General features: G+C 36.8%; 1 protein-coding gene across 1 annotated transcript in view; it reads left to right on the top strand.

The window, feature by feature from the left end:
* The first annotated feature begins 3,779 nt into the window (after positions 1 to 3,779).
* The window catches only part of LOC131935460 (uncharacterized), a 114,718-nt gene continuing 108,226 nt past the window's right edge, over positions 3,780 to 10,271 (top strand). Inside the window, exon 1 of the mRNA XM_059291854.1 lies at positions 3,780 to 4,163. The gene's annotated coding sequence lies outside the window, so the exon portion shown is untranslated. The remainder of the gene's footprint in view (positions 4,164 to 10,271) is intronic.

Here is a 10,271-nt window from a genome sequence, read left to right as displayed (position 1 = left end):
GTAGAAATTAACTTCAAAATTAAATGTAATGTAATATAATCTTTGAGTTATACTATTAAGGAAGCCTCTATATTTCTAAGTACTTTGCAAGTAATAAGTTTGAGAATATTACACCAAAGACTTTCTAACAATGAAATTACAGTTTAAACTCAAGAACTCCAAATAACAGCCAATCACTAATTAGTTAATTATTAGTACAGTTTGGCACCCTTTGCCTTCCTGTGAGAGCTATGGAGCCTACGTTCGCTTTAGTGAGTGCAATTGCACTCTATTAATAGACTATGAATAAGGTGGAGTATTATAGTAATTTAATAAGATGAATCAGGCTTTTCTGCTGGCGCCTGGCAGGGTCAATTTGGTGCCCATGGCTATATAGTCAACAACATGCTTTAATGTTCGTATTTAATTTTGCATTATCTTCTAAGTTAGCGTTTGTGTTTGTATTTATGTTATCATATGTCTGCATTTGCTCTATGACTTTTCTGACAATGGGTTGCTGATTGGAAGAAAATAAATTCAATTATGTTTATTTTCAACAGTATAATTTATAAGATGAAAAAAAGAATCTTACTTCAACTACTTGAAAAAAAATTATTTACAAAATCTAGAAGCTTTAAATTGCAATAGTCATTTCTATTGGATATAACCTGACATAGCTAAACATATTTTTAAAGACATTATTTTAAAATTTGGGGGAATAAAATTGCACTTTTTAAACAACTATAGGCAGACTTATCTGGCTAGGAGTTGTATCCATCTTTTTTAATTATTATTATTATTATTATTTTTTTTTTTAAATTATAATTTGTCAACTTGGCTCTTAGAAGACTACTAACTCTAATTAATCATTCATTTAACTGGAACAATCATTGTTTTTCTCTATATATTTTGCTATTTTTTGCCTTGGTGTCACCCTGTAAATGGTGTCACCCGGTGCGGTTTGGCCACGGGGGGGGGGGGGGGGGACGGGGGGGGGGGGGGGGGACCTTCTGACCGGTATTCAAAGGGCAACTTGATATATCGTCCACATTTATCTAATAATATTATAATGAAAAAATATTATTATTAATAGAATCTACTCATCTAGTCTAGATCTATATCTCTAATTAGGCATTTTGACTTCCGCTGCTTCAATTCGGTACAACCACATCCGGACATTTTGAAGCAGTCACCATTTTCCAAGGAATGCCGAACCTCACTGTTGGAATCGAGTTTTTAGACATATTCGATACAGATATTCTAGTGTAGTCGTATTATATGTTTTAATGAGAAAATTACCGCCATCTGACAATCTTAAAGCTGAAATCGATCACAAGATTCAAATGAATTTATCTCGCAAACATGTCCCATACGGCGCTGTCACATTTTAAATAAGTTTACGTATTAAACACATTCTAAGTGTCTTGCCATTAGCTTTACTCTTTTTTTTTAAAGTCTCCATTAAATAAACAAATATTATTATAATAATGGTTTTATGGCATTCACAACACCTGTTTACGAGTTATTATACATGTCAAACCATTAATCTAGCGCTTCAGCCTTGACAACGCTCTTGCGTTGGTTTAACACCGCATTACCTATTAATACTATTATCGGTAAAATATGCACACTAATGCCAATGGCGTGGTTTTCAAAGGTGAAAAGACTTTAATTGTGGGTGGCACTGTTTAAACTAGATGAAATACATTAGGGATTTAGGTAAAAAAGCACTAATCATCATATAAAAATAAAAATTACATATTCTTGTAGAGCTCAACTATATGAAAACAAAACAAAAAAGATTTTCTGTCTAGCTCAAATAGTTTTTTTTTGGCGAATTTTTTTGTGAGGGGTGGAATCCCCTTGCTTTTGCATTGGCCAATTGTGACAAGTCATGGTATACCTGAATAAATTGAGCATAGTTATTTTACTTGCAGTTGTATTTTGTTCATATTTGCAGAGTTTAACTAGAATGATATATAGAACTTGTAAATGCTGTTGAAATTAATAAAAATAATACAGAACTTATATTTTTGTGTTGGCTTCCTCCCATAACCCCAAAAAACTGTGTGCTGCGCAAATATGAAAATGTTTCTAAAGCCATATTTTATATAAATACAGCAAATGAAAGAACTACAAAGTTAGAAATCTAAAGTAAATGACTTGAACACTGTTATGTGCATATAATTGCTTCATTATTTTGGGCAGGTGAAGTAGAGTCCATCTTTAAGCCATTTTGTTATAAAACTGCTGCGCAAATATGAAAATGTTTCTAAAGCAATATTTTATATAAATACAGTGAATGAAAGAACTCCATAGTCAGAAATCTAAAGTAAATGACATGAACACTGTAATGTGTCTATAACTGCCTTATTTTGGGCAGGTGAAGTAGAGTCCATATAAAAGCCATTTTGTAATAAGTGAAATGAAGTTATCAGATCAATGTTTTTATGTGTGAATTGTGTATGGATTCTGATTTTCAGCATATAACTATATCTAAGGGTGAGTAGAACTTGAATACTTAAAATTACAGTTAGCACAATGTTAGTGTATAGCAACAGACAGGTAACCTAGATCTAGATCTAGGTCTGACTCTTGTCAGTCTCTAGAGTCTAGTCTGACAAAATTGGATTTTTAGGAAAAACATATTCTAGAAAACTAGAACTAGAGCTGAAAAAATTAAAGATGGGTATGTAAATATATTTAGAAATAAAAAATTAGATTTGTTTGCACATGCCATAAGATTGCTGTTATTAGTTGATCAAACTTAAAGGCAGGAAGATCGGGATGAAAAAATATAACAATGGTGGCAGCGTGACCTACATACAGTGACTACGTTCGGAGGGGTATAACTAATGTCGGAGTCAAAATATCCAAAAACAAATTTCATTTCCAATTACTTAAGATATGTCTGATCAGTAATCTACTCTCATCTAGAGGAATCTTTTAAAAAATCGAGATTCCAACGTATTTGAAACTAACCTTGATACAGGGGGAAGACCAAAGCAGAGACAGCATGCAATCAGGTCGCAAAGCCATTAAAACTAAGGGACAACCACTCTACTTTTTAATTAACCTTAGGAAATGACCTTTTAAACTTAATTAATTACCATAAATTAAAAACTTATTAGTATGCAAAACCAAATCTCGTGGGTCCGGTATCAGAAAGTAATGGGCGATTTCGGGTCATGTTTTTACCGCGAACTCGGCGGATGCCGACAACCCTAAATACATTGATCAAGTTATCTATTAAAAACGATAAGCAAGAAGCTTAGGCCTACATTAACTTAACTACTGTCAAGCATTTCACACATATCTAATATCCACTTAGATTTAAGGCTTAGATGACAGATCTCTAATCACAACCAGAGTTTCTTCCAGGCATCTCTTCGAGGGGGGGGGGGCCGAAAAGTCTACCGCCCCCCCCCCCCCCCCCCCCCCCCCAAAACGAAATGGAATTTATTTAGAAAATATATACATTTAACAGTGTCCACCCCCCCCCCCCCACTCCGCCCCAAAGAAAGTCTACCGCACAACCTAAAATTTCAAGTGCCCCCCCCCCCCCCCCCCCCGAGAATAAAGTCTGGAAGAAACACTGGTCGCAACTACTCTAGACTAGATCTAGTCTCTAAGTAGATCTAGTAAATAAGTACTAAGAGTAGATCTAGTATGTAGTCATGTAATAGTGTAATAGTAGGTCTACTACTACTAGATCTAGACTTCTAGATCTAGATCTAGAATCTAGTACTCGAGATCATCTCTATCTAGGCCCTATCTATAGCCCTATAGTCGGTAATCTATCGTTTTGGGTACGTAAAATCGCCCGCGGCTATTTATGTACGAAAACGTTACCTCGTTGTCAAGGCTTTAATAGAAGTATATTGTCATACTTTTGTGTCAAATATTATAGATAAATGAATAATAAACCTAAATCAATGGCTAAATATATCGATATAGGCCAGAAATTAACTTTAAACAGCAGTGTCTGAGAGCAAGATTTGCTATATAAACAGCAGCCATTTGTAAAATAGAGTGGCTTCCCCCTGAATCTGGCGCTAAAAGCTTATAAAAATAAAACTTAGACAAGATGGCTGCTATAGTAAATGAGCATGGTTGCATCTGTTGGAAACATCGCTAGTCTTCATTTATTACGGAAAAGTTTTAATTCAATTGTTTAAAAACAGGTACATAAATGAATCAAGGAAACATTTTTGAATTTTTAAAAACATAAATCCTCCTCAAAATGTGAAATAATTATTAAAATTTAAGGAGTCACCTGTTTTTCACATTACAAATCGCGGGCGATTTTACGTACCCAAAACGATAGATTACCCTATAGTCTATGCTATGACTCTATCTATAGCCCTATAGTAATTAATTTTTTTACTAATTTAATTAATAATTTTAATATTATTAGATCAAGATCTTTGAAATCTAGATTCTAGCTAGATCTAGATCTACCACGAATCTCCTTTTATTTTTAAATGACTTTGGCCTAAGTATTCCTTTATTGTTTTCTTTTGAGTTTCTAGATCTAGATCTAGTTCAAAATCCAGTAGGTGACTTTCCGCCATTTTACTTATTATTTACGGAAGTTACGTCAAAAATAGATGGGAGTAGATCTAAATGCTAGGGCCTAGACCTAGATCTAGGACACTCTAAGGTCAAGTCGAGGCTAGGCTATTTTCTTCTAACGTATGTTTAGGGGAACGCAGCAAACAATGAGCCACAAATTAAATTTAAAAACTTAATTGTTTTAAAATTTAATTTGTGGGTATAGGTAAAAGTTAAGTACAGTTTCCCTTTCAAACCTGACGGTCTATGGGGCAAGTGAAGTAGAGTAGGCCTACACTTGTTTCTGTGTCCTCGGCATATGAAGAGATAGTGTGGTCAGCACTATGCCCAGCCGCCTTTACTTTCCCTAACGTGAGTTAGGTAGGCTACCCATCAGAGTTGGTTGGACTCAGGGACGGTCTACTGACTTGAGCCCGGATTCGAACTCGAGACTTATGGGTTAGCAGTCCAGCTGTGCAGAGTTTCTTCCAGGCATCTCTTCCGCCTCCCCCCCCCCCCCCCGGAGAAAAAAGTCTGAAAGAAACACTGCAGCTGTGGGTATAGGTCCCATTTGCTTTAATAGTGACTCATTTGTTTTTTAAAACCTATAGTTGTAGTTAAATCACCGTTACTGTGACATCACTAACCCAAGCTATTGCATAAATAAATGTTTAAAAACCACTGCACGAACCAGAGCGTAAAAGGAACCGTCTCATGACTCCCCGAACTTATTGCTCTCCCTTGAATAGAAACATTGCTTGCTTGCATGGGCATAACAGTGCGGCCGGACCGAGAAAGTAATGGTGAACGGAAAAAAAGTCACAGGAAAAAAAAAACAGAAAAAAAGTCAGTTTTTGCTAGGAAAAAAAGTCACAGAAAAAAAGTCAGTGGAGAAATTTTATCGGAACAAAAGTCACAGAAAAAAAGTCACAAAAATCTTTTTAGAAATATTTTCATTAATATGTTAAGAATTGTAAAATTGTGTATGTTTATTGTTGTGGGTTGTATCTTTTGATAGTATAAATTATTTATAGACGTCAAAAGCATTATGATTTATAACAATTGGAAGTAAAAAAAACTCTAAGATAATTAACACAACAATCTCAACTTTTGTAACGTATTTAGTTCAATACGCGGTAGAAAAGTTAATTATAAAAGAAATTTAAGCACATTTTGCCGTAGGCTATTCTCTGGTCGGCCTCTCCTCAGTAGGCATTGTCCGAACATATTTTGTGTTGTTGACGTTATGCGTCAATGACAGCCTTTGAACCTTGTCGGCTTTCTGTTTTGATCCTAAGTTTTGTTATGTAATGAGCGTGATAAATGTGGGCAGTAAAGGTGGTTGAACTAAACATAACTATTGTTGCCATGAGTTGAGGGCAGCAAGTCAGATGAACTTGCCATTTCACGGTAATTTAATATTGGTATTTTTAAAAAAACACGATGAAAAACGTGGACTTTGGAGCATTCTATTAAAAGCTACTAATCTTAATTAAGTTTAAAATAATTACAATCTACATACTTCATAATAAATATTTTTAGATGAATTATAAAAATTCCTATCCGTATACAGCCTACACACATTACATTACATTTAATTAATCCTAAGTTAATTTGCACTCTCTAAATATTTAATACTTAAAAGTATTAACAAATATCATGCAAATATAATAATATATATTTGTGACTTTTTTTCCTGTGACTTTTTTTCCTGTGACTTTTTTTCCTGTGACTTTTTTTCTGTGTTTTTTTTTCCTGTGTTTTTTTTTTCCTGTGACTTTTTTTCCTACAATCAAAGTAATGAGGGGGTGGGTAGAGTCGTACGCAGGGGTGGAGAGCAGCTTTAACCAATTTTCAGGGCAGGGGCGCCTTTTTGTGGACCAAAGCTTTATAAACAATATATACATATATATATATATATATATATATATATATATATATATATATATATATATATATATATATATATATATATATATATATATATTCATTCACAATTTAACACAACCATTGTCAATTCTCTTGGGATATGAAGGTAGCCTACAGCAGTTTTACGGTAAAGCAAAAGACTGTTAACCTGAAATTCCCGGGTTCGAATACCTTTATGTGAGCGGGTGGACGGATTATTTATTTTGTATTATTTTATTGGGTGCGAATCTGTGAGGGAATGGTCCACTGGACAGCAGCTACGGGGATTCCCCTTCCGCCCAAAGCGGTCAGTATAAAAACTGACAGCTCGGATAATTTCGTTCTTTTGACCCGAGGCGAGACGTAGATCGGGTAAGTTTCTGTGTGGGCGCGTGGCGCACCTCATGCGTGAAGTGAGGTTGCTTGTGCAACTTGGCTGGGTGTTTTGTATATAATGTTTGTGTATGTTGTTTTGTATATATTGTTTTGTCACGTTAAAGTCTGTGTTGTTTAGTTGTGTCTGTAATTTTTTATATAATCTTTTTTTTACGATTTTGATTGGTTCCATTTAATAAATTTAATAAATTGTTAAAGTTTTTTTGTTTTTATTTAGACTAAGGTTAAGGTTATTAACCAGTCTGGGTTAAGCCGGACTTGCACTGACTGGACAGTAGTTATATAAGCCTAGAAGGGTAGATTTTAGTTGCCCCCCCCCCCCCCCTAGCAGGGCTTACATTTATCTCAGATTTTGTATAAAAGTCAATTATTTTATTACGTCATCACTTAAACGCATTGTCTGAATAAAGTGCATTGAATACAACCCTGAAGTGCATTGAATTCAAACCCAAAGTGCATTGAACACAACCGCAGAGTGCATTGAACACAACCGCAGAGTGCATTGAATACAACCCCAAAGTGCATTAAATAAAACCCCAAAGTGCATTGAATACAACCCCAAAGTGCATTGAACACAACCGCAGAGTGCATTGAACACAACCGCAGAGTGCATTCAATGCAACCATAATTAAGCGCAAAAGGTTCAGATTTGACGCTAAATACCGAAAAAAAGCAATAGTAAATTACCGCATCACTTTATACCACAGACAGCGTTCGTGATATTTCCTACAATTTGTCAATATACAGTTTAGCCCACATCTTTAGGTAACTAATCTTTTTATGTTAGAGAATGTAGACCTATCACGTCGGCCTATCATGTAGACCTATAAGACGATGTGATAAAAAGGTAGAGCACATGTCTGCCAACGCAAAAGTCTCGAGTTCTAATCCGGGTTCAAGTCCATAGAAAGTCCACCCCCAGCTCTGACTGGTACCTGACTCAAGTTAGGGGATATTAGGTGGCTAGGCTTTGTGTTGGTAACACTATCCTTTCACAGGTCACAGCCGAGGTAACGGAAACAGGTGAACCCTACTTCACTTGTTACAGGGACCTTCAGGTTTGAAAGGGAACTTTGTTTTTACTATTGTGTGCCATAACTCTATTTATTTTGTAAAAAAAAGGATTTTTTTTTACTAAAATGCCGTCCTCGGGTAACATGTCTCAACTGCCCGGGGTCCGAACTCGCGGTCTTTGAGGTTAGCAATCAAACGCTCTCCCGCCCGACCACGCCGTCCATAAATATCATTTTAAGTATCTGTCAGCCTAATGTACCCGTATCTGTCAAACTGATGTACCCGTATCTGTCAAACTGATGTACCCGTATCTGTCAAACTGATGTACCCGTATCTGTCAAACTGATGTACCCGTATCTGTCAGCCTGATGTACCCGTATCTGTCAAACTGATGTACCCGTATCTGTCAAACTGATGTACCCGTATCTGTCAAACTGATGTACCCGTATCTGTCGGCCTGATGTACCCGTATCTGTCGGCCTGATGTACCCGTATCTGCCAAACTGATGTACCCGTATCTGTCAAACTGATGTACTCGTATCTGTCAGCCTGATGTACCCGTATCTGTCAAACTGATGTACCCGTATCTGCCAAACTGATGTACCCGTATCTGTCGGCCTGATGTACCCGTATCTGTCGGCCTGATGTGCCCGTATCTGCCAAACTGATGTACCCGTATCTGCCAAACTGATGTAGCCGTATCTGCCAAATTGATGTACCCGTATCTGTCAGCCTAATGTACTCGTATCTGTCAGCCTGATGTACCCGTATCTGTCAAACTGATGTACCCGTATCTGTCAAACTGATGTACCCGTATCTGCCAAACTGATGTACCCGTATCTGCCAAACTGATGCACCCGTATCTGTCAGCCTGATGTAAACGTATCTGTCAAACTGATGTACCCGTATCTGTCAAACTGATGTACCCGTATCTGTCAAACTGATGTACCCGTTTCTGTCAAACTATTGTACCCGTATCTGTCAGCCTAACTTATTTGTACCTTTCAGCCTGATGTACCTCTACCTGTCGACCTACTGTTCCTGTACCTGCCAGATGTCGTAATTCCTTTCGGACGGAAATGCCCGTACCTGTCGGTCCGATGTCACCGTACATGTCGGCTCGATGTCGTATTTTCTGTCGGCCCGATGTTATCTAAATCTATAATGGGCCACGTTCGCACATCTCTCTCTCTCTCTCTCTCTCTGTCCGCAAAAAATTTTCGCCGGACATCACGTCAGAATCGGCAGCGATATATGAAGAACTTTTTACGGACTTTTGTTGAAAATAATATGCTAGATGTTTTAAATGTATAACCACAATTTTATTTAAAGAAGAAAAATAAAAAATAAAGGCGTATTCGAATGTAGAGAAACAGTATTATTTATGCAACCGGAAAAGCATTTATATATGTGAAGAAGAACGCATAAAACTATGACGTCACTATTTATACATTAACTAATGACGTCATCTGCCATGTTTACAATAAAAAGAAATGAACTATTTCATTCAAATTTGATTTAGATCTACGTACACTATGAAATGTATACAATACAATTTTTCCGGCCTAAACTCATTAAATTTATTTATACAAAATCTTTGTTTGGAACTGGCTAATTTGGGATAAAAAAATTAATTTGAAAGAATAGGCATATTCGCGTAAGTTAAAATTTTAAAATACGTCTTTCATTCTCCGTAATTTATAAGGTGCCTAAATAGCGGAGGTGTTAGTGTACTATAAACCACGCAGGTGGTGCGGGTTCGAGACACACCAAGTCAACTTGGTTAATGTGTTTTTTTTTTTATTTTGCTCGGGCTAAACTTAAAAAAAAATTCTAATAGGATTCTAGATCTAGATCTAGATTGTCTGGTGTCCGATAAGACACTTCCCGGCGCCGCAGGCGTTTCAAATTTGGCAGGATCTTGCCTTGGGGCGACAGAACACGGGACCGGTTGGCCGAAAAGTCTACGATGATGGGGTCAAAACTGACCTCGACTGACCGGCGTCTTATATGAGCTATAAATCGAAAAAAAATGTCCACGGACGAACCTCTTCATAACTCCTGAGGTCGTAGACCTACCCTCGGGCGAATTAATTAAGCATTCAAATTCTCGATGTTTTCGAAAGCCTAAGCAAAGCTGGGCAGCATGCCTAGTATTTACTGTTCGCCGGAAAAGCCAGGACCTATCGGCCTGGCGTCGAATTACCCGTCAACGCGAGGTCGTATTACCTGTTGACTTGATATCCTGTCCTGTATGTCTGACTGATGACTTGATATCCTGTCCTGTATGTCTAACTGATGACTTGATATCCTGTCCTGTATGTCTAACTGATGACTTGATATCCTGTCCTGTATGTCTGACTGATGACTTGATATCCTGTCCTGTATGTCTAACTGATGACTTGATATCCTGTCCTGTA

This window comes from Physella acuta, unplaced genomic scaffold, assembly GCF_028476545.2.
Source record: "Physella acuta isolate Inbredline_101_S28 unplaced genomic scaffold, ASM2847654v3 ptg000145l, whole genome shotgun sequence".
Lineage (NCBI taxonomy): Eukaryota > Metazoa > Mollusca > Gastropoda > Physidae > Physella > Physella acuta.
This window is presented reverse-complemented; position numbering and strand designations above follow the sequence as displayed.